An 11,499-nucleotide genomic window follows, 5' to 3' on the forward strand; every position below is an offset into this window, starting at 1 on the left:
TGTTTTTTACAGAAGAATTTGACATGCGGCAGGTAGCAGGCATTTCTGACTTTGCTGCTGACCCTTTGCTCTATCATGCCACATCTTCCTTTTGAAATCCCGTGGAGAAGTAGACATAATCACGTATTCCAGCCATAGCTGTGAAGAATTTTTATTTATAAAGTACTCTGATTTCAGAGCTTATTAATAGTCCTGCTTTTTCTATTATACAAATGTATTTGATGGGTATAATTAAAAGCAATTAGAAAACCTTGGTTAACACATTTACTATGTGCCTCGTATGTGCAAAGCTCCAGTGTATGACAGATACTCAGAAGCGTTAAGATACAGTCTGGGGCAAGCAGGTGGCATAGTAGTTAAGACGCTGGACACCCACGTGGTCCACCATGGTTCGAGTCGTGGACTGGTGGCTTGAAACTCATGTTGGGCGTGTGTGTGTGCATGCCTAAAATCCAGAGAGCAGAATGAAGGAGAAAGGAATACAGCGTGTATTTAAAAAGATTTGCAAGTCTTCCAGTCCTACATTCGTGCCATGTTCGCTCAGTGGTGTGGTGGTGGAAGTAGTAGGCAGTTGCAGTAGAAGCTAGTATTTGTTTATTTTTTTAAAGTATATTTTATTTCTTTCATGGGGGGGCACACCAACAACAGGGTCTTGTCATGCTGTAGGCCCTTCCTGCAGCCTTCCAGCCAGGCAGGATCTTGGGTATGCACAGGACTGTCCTATTTTAGGTCAGCGTGGGATCCGAACCCTGATCAGCTGTGTGGCTCCAGCATTGCAGAGCAGTATGCCAGCTCAGCACCACCACGGCTGGACCTGGTGTTTGTGAAGTGCTGACTATGTGCCAGGCATTGTGCGAAACCTATTTTACTGATATCGTCTCTTTTCGTGCTTTAACAACCCTGTGAGCTAGGAGTTAGGGGCTATGCGTTACTCTTCCTGTGGATGAAGAAGCAGAGGCTTGGAGAATTTAAGTGATTTACCCACAGTGATTTACATCTAAGCAGTTAGTTCTATAACCAGAATTTATTACTGCTGGACATTCTAGTTCCATAACCAGTGTTTACTGCCCTTGGACAGTACTGCTATGGCATTAAATTTGGAAGGGGCTGATGAATTTTTTTCTCATTTAGTTACCTATAAACTTTTGTGATCTCTTTGTGGGCTGATATTTTAACATTCTGGCAATCCCTGGTTGTTAACCAGATTGGTCTGTAAACTCTAGAAGGCCACAGAGTGACGCACCACAGTCTGTTCCTAATGAGGCTTGGCCTTAACACAATGGCTTCTGTAGCTCTCGAGAGCAGAGAAGATGGGGGTAATCTGTTCTGTAAACAGCCAAGTAATGACCTTAAACTTGTATGTTCACAGCTGAAAGAAATGACAGAAATTGTGCATATACATTTTTCTTCTGATGAAGCCTAATCCACTCAAGAATAAAATAATTGCCTTTTGGAAGCTCAGAGAAGTTGAGAAGAATTTTTTCCCCATTTGGTGACTAAGCCAGTCAGTACCGTTGCTTAGCTTTTCTGTTCGTTACTCTGATATGGTTTTCTAGAGAAATTTTGACTGTAATGGTTTTCATATCTTTCTGTGATTTGTGTGTGGTGCTATGTGCTGTTGACATGAGTATTTCCTTTTTAGTAAAGACAGCGTGGCTCAACAGATTAGGGAAACAGTATGACTTAGCATGCTGTTTGGGTCACAGAAACCTGAGCAAGCCTCTCCCCTCAATTCACTCTCCCGGTGTCCTGTAAATAGAGGTAAGAGTTTGTCTAGTTCAGAGAGTGGCTGTAGAAAAATTACTAGGTTTAAAACTGATTGTTAATTTTAATGTGGGGACTTGGTTTGGTAAAATTGGTTTAGGAATAAGTGTTTCTAAACCTGCTTCAAGTAAGTGCAACTTACAGCCTTGGGATTTTTTCAGATTGAATCTGGGCCAGATAGGTAAGGGTCGATGCACATTTTCTTGTGAAGGAGTTGGATTTGTATGGGGGAAGGGGGCTGGTCAGAGGGTTGGTGAGTGTAGAACTCACTGTGTGAAGTATATAGTGAATGTTAGGCTTTTTTGTTATCGTGTTTGCTGAAGTATATGGAAAGTGTTTTGGTTCTATATCTCAGAATGCCTAATTTAATAGGGTTATAGACAGTTGGCTTAAACTAACGTTGGTGGACACTGGAAGGCTAGGGAATCAAGAAAGAAGTGTTCAGGAATATTTTTGCACAGAGGTCCTTCCAATCTAAATAGTGGTGTTTTCTTCATTTTAATTCCCTCTCAGATTTCTCATGAAAATTGTGAAATTCTTGGGCTTGCACATTCAGATGAGAAATTTCAAAAGCTGTGTTTACAGGTAGCAGACTACCAGCAGGAGAGTCCGTCAGACTTGATCACATTTGGTTGCAGATGTGGAAGGAAGCTCTGTGTCCAGCATTCCCTGGGCGTTGTATGCAGAGTAACTCTTTCCTAAAAATGCAGACAGTTCTTTTTTTTAAAAGAGTATTCTTTTTAAAAATATTTTAACTTTATGTGTTTATTTATTTATTTATTTTAATTTGACCAGAGAGTGGCAGAGAGAGAGAGGGAAAGTGAGAAGGCAAGCCGCCAGGTCTGGGACTTGAACCATGGTCAGCCATGTGGGAGTCTAGTGCCCTTAACCACCATGCCACCTGCCAGCCCCAAAATGCAGACAGCTTTAAGGCTGTACTTCTCACGGACAACATAGTCATGCTTTTAGACTTTGTGGATATCACTAATACAATGAAATGAAGACTTTTGATAAGTATTTTAATGTTTGTGGTGCTTTTAAGGAGAAGCATGGAGCTATGTTAAGCGAAGAGATTAGTGGTGCCCAAGTAATAATCAAAGAACAGTTAGGAGTGTAAGTTCACATTTGATCTATAGCTTTGGATTTTTTTTTAAAAAAAAACTTTCCTACCAAGAAAAATTAATGCGCCACATCATTACCCTTGGATCTAATGTAGTCCACGGCCGAGAAAGAGACTGAAAAAATAGGGTGGTTCTTAGGGTTTGAAATCATGGTGGCGTGGTGTGCTACGATAAGAGGTTTATCACTTGTGCTCGTGTTTTGCACTTGGAATGCCAGGAGTTAAGTTAGTGAATTGGCTAACGTCAGTGCTACAGATTAGTTCTAGAAGTTTCTTAGAATTAGCTTGTTTTCCTCTAAAGAGGCATCCATGTAGATACATTATGTAGTACTCAGGGGCAATAACTGAGAATTCCAGGTGTACAGACTTGAAGAGAAATGAAAATAAAAGTGCCAAGCAGAATGAGACTGTCTAGCATAATTACTCAGACTTGGACAATGTCCATGAAGTGTTTATGTAGGAGAGAGAGCTGTCATTCATTTCATTAGTGTAAAAGCTTACTCATGGAGTACTTCACAAACCTTACAAACCTTACAGATAGTATTTGTTGACATGGAGTATGTTCATGATTAGTATCAAAGGGCAAGTTGTAATACTATATATCTAAAAGTAATTTCATCTTCGTGGAAAAAAACCTGTCTTTTTAGCATGGAAGAAGGGTCTAGAAGGACACAGTAGTGAGTCCTCCAGCCTAATCTATGCACTGCCCTACTCTGAGGTCTCCTGGTGTGGCTGTGACTTTAAATATGCGTGAGATGTGAAAAGCTTTTGATAACACTTATTTACATATTTAGGTTAGCTAGTAAAAAGGACAGCTACAAGGTGGGGTTACCTGTTGTTTGCTTATAGTTAACTGGCTACTTCTAAAAATTCAGAATTTTTTTTTAAAGCAAATATTTAGAGAAAAGCTTATTTTTAAAAGTTTATATATTCATCTCTCCCATGAGAGAGACAGAGTGATAGGGAGAGACAGAGAGGTTTTCATGCTGCTGTCTGCCTGGATCATGGCACATGCACACACGGGCCCCAGCTTGCACGGGGAGGTCCTGGGTTTGCATCCCGTGTGGGTCAAGTCCACCTGTCTTTTTAGCATGGAAGAAGGGTCTAGAAGGACACAGTAGTGAGTCCTCCAGCCTAATCTATGCACTGCCCTACTCTGAGGTCTCCTGGTGTGGCTGTGACTTTAAATATGCGTGAGATGTGAAAAGCTTTTGATAACACTTATTTACATATTTAGGTTAGCTAGTAAAAAGGACAGCTACAAGGTGGGGTTACCTGTTGTTTGCTTATAGTTAACTGGCTACTTCTAAAAATTCAGAATTTTTTTTTAAAGCAAATATTTAGAGAAAAGCTTATTTTTAAAAGTTTATATATTCATCTCTCCCATGAGAGAGACAGAGTGATAGGGAGAGACAGAGAGGTTTTCATGCTGCTGTCTGCCTGGATCATGGCACATGCACACACGGGCCCCAGCTTGCACGGGGAGGTCCTGGGTTTGCATCCCGTGTGGGTCAAGTCCAGTTGCATTACCTTTGCACCATTGCCCAGCTGCCCAAATACTTATTGATAGACCATTATTCATTGATTTTTTTTTCCATCTCTCCTGGAGAGAAAAACATAAAAAACACATACATTTCCCAGAGTAATTCTGTTTTATTGGGGAGTATACTCAGGCAGAGAATCAGAAAGACTACATCAGAAAGACAGCCAATCCCAACATTCCAGCTACCTGAAATATCCAAGCATCTGATAGGATTTGGATATGGCGGGGAATCACGGAAAAAACTTTCTGGAGATGAGGTTAGATAGAAGTCCATAAGCGAAAGGAAATGGAAAAGCTTGTAAAAATGGAGAAAGCTAGTCATCCTAACAGGTTCCTCCAGGATATCTAGGATATTGTTCCCCTGGGGCACTGTTTTGTTAGTTATTGTTAACTTCCCTCCCCCCCCATTTTGTGTACATTTTTAATATCTTTCTCTTAAAAAAAAAAACTCTTAACCCTTAATCTTTGTTGGGCAACTGCCCCATCCTTTCCACGTTTGTCTAAGCCTCTCAAAGGTACAGTCAGTATGCCTTGTCTCCACCTGCTCCTCTCCTTAACTCCGTGTGGTTTCCCTAAACTCTGCCTGCCACCACTGACAGTACTGTCTGCCTGCCACCCCTGACAGTACTGCAGGTTCTGCCCCTGAGACGAACAAACTCTTACCTGCCCACTCCCCTCCAGATTTTCAGATTCCCCCCTCTCCATATTCTACGTAAAAATCGGCAGCCCTGATCTTGTACTCTGTTCCCAGTGATCCATCAGAATCTCTCTTACTTGTCATCTCTGCAGGATAAAGGCTGGCCCGAGCAAGGTCAGTCATGATCTGACCACTGTCACCTCCTTCCCCCATGGGCCACCACAAGCTGCTTTCTATTTTAACAATACTGCCAATAACCTGTGTTCCCCGTCTTTGTGGCTGCTCCTGTACCTTAGGTTCCTGTGTCCGGAATGTCCTTCCCCACCTGTAACCCAATTTTCATGCAGAATGGCTCAGGGTTTACCAACTCCCTTGATCTACTTCTGAAATCGATCACTTCGTATGTTTCGATGCACTGTCTCTCTGTGTCTTGCTTTAGTTGTTACCTCTAGTTCCTTCTAGATTGTGGTTATGTTTCGATGCACTGTCTCTCTGTCTTGCTTCAGTTGTTACCTCTAGTTCCTTCTAGATTGTGGGCGCTCTCAGGGCTGACTATGGACAGTGGTATAGATTCAGCATCTTTTGCAGGGCTGAACTGAGACTAAGCGCTGTGAGGGCACACATTTTATAAATGAACGGGCAGATAAGCCTAATTGGGATCATTTGCTAAAGTGCGAAAAGAGCAGAGAAAACTAAGTATGTTTGTTGAATTTTTTTTTCCTGCCATAGAGCACGTGTGTTCTCCAGAGACAGAGGTAGAGAGAGAGGGGACATGAGAAATCATTCCTCAGTGGGGATGGCCATGCCATAGTCCTTTCTGCTCTCAGAATTTTGGGCATACACACACACACACACCCAGTGTGTTTTCCAAGCTGCTGGGTCCGGGACTCGAATTGCAGAGTTGGCCACATGATATCCAGCACCTTAACTACTACTCCACTTGCTGGTCCCAGAGTTCATTTTTACTAAAAAACTGGTAAAGAAAGTCTTAATCTTAGATTGTTTTGTAGAGAACACAGACACTTAAAATAACTGGAATGAAATGTCACATAATGAACCTAAATGTGAAATGGTGCTGCTTTTAGCCAAAATGTTTAATCTAAGTTTTGTTTTCCAATATTTGGTAGCAAAATACTGTCAGGAGTTGTGTTTTTGTTGTTTTTAGTTTGATATAGGGCTCATGTGCTCTCCAGAGACTGAGAGGGGGAAAGTGAGAAATCCCCCCCTAGTGGAGATGGCCCCCCTGCAGTCCCTTCTCCTCCATTCTCCTCTTGGGATTCTGGGCACACACTTGCACACTTGCCTGGCATGTTTTTCAAGCGTCCCCCCCCCACACACACACACACACTTGAACATTGCCCATGGCCATGTGAGACCCAGCTGCCAGCAGGTAGCTTTTAAAATGTGGGTTTCTTGCCTTTCTCCAGCCAATAGATAAGATTGTATGCAAAAGGATCCATGTCAAGTGACCGAAAGTAATCATAAACCATTGTACTCATAGGTATTTTCCTTTTCTGCAGTTTAATGAAAACTATTCTCAGTGATTTAGCCTCATTCTAAATTGATGCACATTTTAAATTACTGTGATGTTTTTTCAAAGTGTGTATCAGTTCCCCAACTCTCTGCCATTCCAGTCCCTTGAAACATGCAGGAGAGTACTCCTGCTGCAGGGAGCACCTCTCCACAGTCAGAGGTGGAGGAGGCCCAAAGCTCCCTAGGCACCTGGTGTGGTTGTAGTTCCAGGGTCAGTAATTTGGATACATTTTGGGTAATTCGAATGAAGGATTTTAGTAACTTATTAACACATTGAAGGTGGCTAGCAAAGGGAAGGGACTGTGGGTATTCTTCCAGTCCTCAGTACAATCCACCCTGGGGCATTTTGCCCTGCCCTTGTTGAAGCCGTGGGAGAAAATAGCAGAACCCAGACCTGGCACTGTCATGGTACTCTCCCCCTCAGCCCCTCCACTAAGGTTGGGGCAATTTAGTTCTGAAGCTCAGGTTTATTTACAAAATTACCTATTTCTGTTTTGGCCCTTCATTTTATTTCTCTTTTATTCCTCACACCTCAATTCTTTATAAAATTAATGTTAATATTATATACTTTATATACAAAATTCCAACTTGGATTTTTTTTTTTTTATAACAACTTTTTGAAGGACCACGTGGTGGCACAGTGGTAACCCCACCAGACGCACATTGGAAAGGTCCTGGGTTCATGTTTTGGGACCTCCCTGAGTATGCAGACGTGCCCATGCCCATGATCCAGGCTGGGTACAGATGCTGTTGGAAGTGTCTGCCTTTCTGTCTCTCTCCAGAAAGCAAACAAAAACCCTGTGAGTAATCATCAGGTCATGTCCAGATATGTTATTTACAAATATTTTGCATTTGGGAAAGGTGATCTGTGCATCTGTTGAGTTCAAGTGGTTCTAAAGGGCGAACACTGAAAAGCACATCTCCTTCCAACCTTACTCCTCACTTCTTTCCCTGGATTCAGTGTTGGTGCTACTTTTTTCTGTTGAGTCCTTCTAGGTGGCAGATACGTCTGTTTTTATATGATTTACGATCTATGTTTTGGCACTGTGTGGAGGAAGTATTTCTGTCTTTCGGAAGCTGTGAACGAGGTGGGTGGCATTCACACTTGAGCACACTACTATCCATTGTTCTCTGTGAAGTAAATACTGACCTTGCATACCAGCATCGGGATGTATCTTGAGTACCTTTCAGTGCTATTGGTCAGACACAGCCCATTTTCTGTTTCTAGCTATTGGGAGTTTCACAGTAACTTTGGCCTGACTCTCTCATTCGGAATGTAAAGTACAAATCGTTTGATAGCGATCGAGGGTACTTACATGACTAGGTGTTCTATTCTGATAGTAATCCACTGACAAAGTGTACTGAGTGCGACAAAGTGTACCGAGTGCTTTATCCTGACTTTTTCTAAGCACTTTACCAGAGCATGTTATAGCCAAGATCTTGAGGCACAAAGGAATTGAGATTTTCACAGGCACACCTCCATGACTTGGTAATGGAACCAAGCAACGTCTCCCAAGATCCCTGGCTCCCTGGCTTTGAGCACCAATTCAGAACCGTTTTACAAATGCATTTGAACTCAGCCAACTCTAGAGGTAGACTGTTATAACTTGACACCTGTTATTTTCAGAAAATCATAGATTAAATCCCATACCCCAAAAACCTTTTAAAGGCTCTAGTTAAAGATCTTTTTCCATCCCGAATTTCCTCATTTTTCAGTCTGTTGGTTTTCAGCCTTCCGTTCCCACCTACTGTTCCTCCTCAAACTTCCCAACAGATTTTAAGAAGATTTATGTTACCGATCCATTTTGCAATCTCAATGTTCTGATTCAAAGCCCACGTATTAATGCATCTACCATCCGCATTCCTGGAAAGCTAGTCCAATAGAGTGTCCTGGAAAATGACCAGTTTAAGTCCTAAAAAAAAAAGAAATGAAAACACAAATCCAGACTGTTTGGAAGAGTTATTATAAAAGCATGGATGCCTGAGGAAACCTTTTAAATTCCTGTGTTTACTTGCTTTCTAGGGCTTACTTTGAACTTGAATCTTTCTCTAATCTTACTGTCCTCAGTTTGTCTGTATTTCAGTTGTGTAGAAGATCATCACCCTTGAGTTGTATAGGTTTGAGTTTAAATGGCCCTGAAACCTCCAGATATAAAGTGCCTCTTAAACTCGGTGGCCATTATTTTGACAGTGACAGTTCACCCTCCCCACACACTTTTTATTCTTTTGAACTGCCGATTGTATGGAAGATAGCAATATAAATTCTTTGATTTTGTTGTTGTTAGCATGTCTAACAGTTCATTTGGCATTCTGCTTGAGACAGGTCTTTGATAAGAGCTACAGTGCCTGTCACCAGGGGCGTAGCACCTTCTCTGTGTTGTCTGTTGCTAGTGGTGACAAGTTTACGCTGAAGAACCTTTCAACCTGAAGGTTCCTGAGGCCCGAATGACTATGACATGGTTCCGTTCTGACACAGTTGGTGCAGGGATAGAAGGCCGCAGCCTTGCAAGCACTTCATGCTCCGCATGGACAGAAAGAACAGACCATCTCATTTAGAGAAGAGGATCTTGAGCAGAGGGCAGTCCCGTGTTGGCAAGGTGACTGTGATACACTCATCGTGAAAGGCATTCCGCAGTACGGACTTCAGTAAATCATGCAGACACAGCTTTTGATTGGCGGTGGACTTGTGTGCAGTGGATGCTTTAGGGAGGAGACATTTGTGAATTTACTCGCAAAGTCAAGTTGACATTGTCCTAGTAACCTAGGGCATGGGCCAACTTTAGTGACTACTTTTGTATTTGTGCTTTTTTTAAACCTGAAAGGAAGGTTTAGACCATCCGTAGGGGAGAAAATTAGAGGGAGGTGAGATGACCAGCTTATGTTTACCCAGCTAGTGGGAAAGCCTAAATTTGCTACCTTACTACAACTTCCTCTTACAGCGAATAACATTCAGATATTTTAGAGCTTTAACAAGAGCCTTGTAATCCCAATAATACATTTGGATATTTTAGAGCCCTGAAGCAACCCTGTAATCCAAACAGCATAGATGTTAATATTTTCTAGATGAAGACATTTGCATCCCAGAGAAATGCAGTGAGTTGCCTGATAAATGGTTAAACAGTCAGAACTGAGGGCTGGGGTCTGGGGGCCTCAAACCTGCTGCCCATTTTGAATGCTCTGCTCCTTCTACTCAGAGCCCTAGAGACTAGTGAGTTTAATATTCAGCAACATTGGGAACCAGCAGTTAGCGTAATGGCTATGTCGCTGGACTCCCACGTAGTCGACCGCAGTTCGCGTCCCAGACCCGGTGGCTTAAAACTCACGCCAGGCGCGTGTGCATGCGTGCCCAAGATCCCAAGAGGAGAATGGAGGAGAAGGGATTGCGGCGTGACCATCCTCTCTGGGGGGTGATTTCTTAATCTCTGTCTCTCTGTCTGTCTCTGTCTGTCTGGCGAGTGCACGCGCCCTATAGTGAAAACCTCTCCCCCCCAAAAAAAAATATTCAGCAACATTTACTGAGCTCAGCTCGGGCCCTATGTTATGAGTCAGTACGAATATTCTACTACCCCTTATGACTTAATGGTAGAATTAGGATAATACATGAGAAAAATATCTAATGTTCAGTATAATTAAACTGTATATGCAAAAGTAAACCAGTGCAGGGGCCAGCCAGGTGGTGTGGTGGTTGAAGTAGCTGGATCCCACATGGCCAACTGAGCAGTTCCAGTGCAGGACCCAGTGTCTTGAAGAGCCTAACCAACATAATGGGCACCTGTGAGTGTGTGTCCAGAATTCCGAGGAGAGAATGGAGAAGGGATTGTGGCATGATGGCATGGTAATCTGTTTCACTTTCTGTCTCTCTGACAAGTGCATGCACCCTGTACAAAAGGAAGGAAGGGAAGGGAAAGGAAGGGAAAAAGAAAGGAAGGAAAGAAGGGAAAGAAAGTTAACTAGTGCCGCTATAGTGAAATACGCCACCATTAGTGGTGAATTTGAGGCACTTTTTGGCTCATATCAAATAACCTGAGTATCTTTTCCCTGCCCATTCTAGGTGGTTTCTTTAGGACAGGGTACTAGTAGTCATTTTTAGCCTCTCCAGTTTCTACTAGCTTCTTCCTTGTAATCTGTAACCACAATATTCACCGATTTAAGAGGAAAGGAATTGATTTATTTTGGCTTTATTTTATTTTTGTAATAGAGAGCATCTGCACATGCACTCAAGAAAGAGAGAGAAGCACTCTCGACAAGATCTTGTCATGTGAGGTCCCTTTCCCAGTCCCCCTACCCCCCAGCTCCTCAGGGTGCTGAGGTCCAATTGTAAGTAACTTAAAAACGAGAAAGCACAGGGCTGCAGTAAAACCTGTAATCTGTTATGGAGGCACAGGAGGGTAGCTCAGTTCCTGAAGTCCTTGGAGACTAGCTCTTGGCTTCTCCTTCCTAGATTGTGCTGCTTGGGTTCCTGGCTGTTTTCCCAGCAGCACCCTGCAGGAAGAGACGAAATGAGGGCAGATGGCCATGCCAGCCATCTCTTAAAGGTGCCCCCTAAACCTAACGGAATGCCTTACTTCATCCTTCCAGCTAGAACTCAGTGGTGTGCTCCTTGCTACATGCAGCTTGCCATCATCCACGTAAAGGTTCTTGTCTACCGCGCAGGTATAGGAGGTTGGGTTTGGAGAGAAAGATACCAGAGGGGTCATTCAAACTGTCTAGCCTGGTGTTCAGTTCGGACTTGGTTTTCAGCCCCCTTTTCGGTCACTTACCACGTGAACCCTGGGAACCAGCCCAGCGCCGTCTTTTATCCTTGGTCAGAGGGGTAGCCTCCATCTCAGAATCTCCTAACGCCGAAGACCTCACTGCTCAACCGCGATTGCTGGTGCTTACAACTAGACTTCTTTCTTTTTT

General features: G+C 42.9%; 1 protein-coding gene across 3 annotated transcripts in view; it reads left to right on the top strand.

Moving 5' to 3' along the window:
- Nucleotides 1-1,739: 1,739 nt before the first annotated feature.
- TBCEL (tubulin folding cofactor E like) overlaps nt 1,740-11,499 on the top strand; it is a 60,080-nt gene continuing 50,320 nt past the window's right edge. The window contains exon 1 of one of the 3 annotated variants that reach the window (XM_027771984.1): nt 1,740-1,761. The gene's annotated coding sequence lies outside the window, so the exon portion shown is untranslated. Of the gene's footprint in view, nt 1,762-8,994; nt 9,195-10,884; nt 11,471-11,499 lie in introns of those variants that run through there. The other 2 variants (XM_006148795.3, XM_006148798.3) reach the window with 2 other exon arrangements.

Source organism: Tupaia chinensis, unplaced genomic scaffold, assembly GCF_000334495.1.
Source record: "Tupaia chinensis unplaced genomic scaffold, TupChi_1.0 Scaffold000247_1, whole genome shotgun sequence".
Taxonomy (NCBI): domain Eukaryota; kingdom Metazoa; phylum Chordata; class Mammalia; order Scandentia; family Tupaiidae; genus Tupaia; species Tupaia belangeri.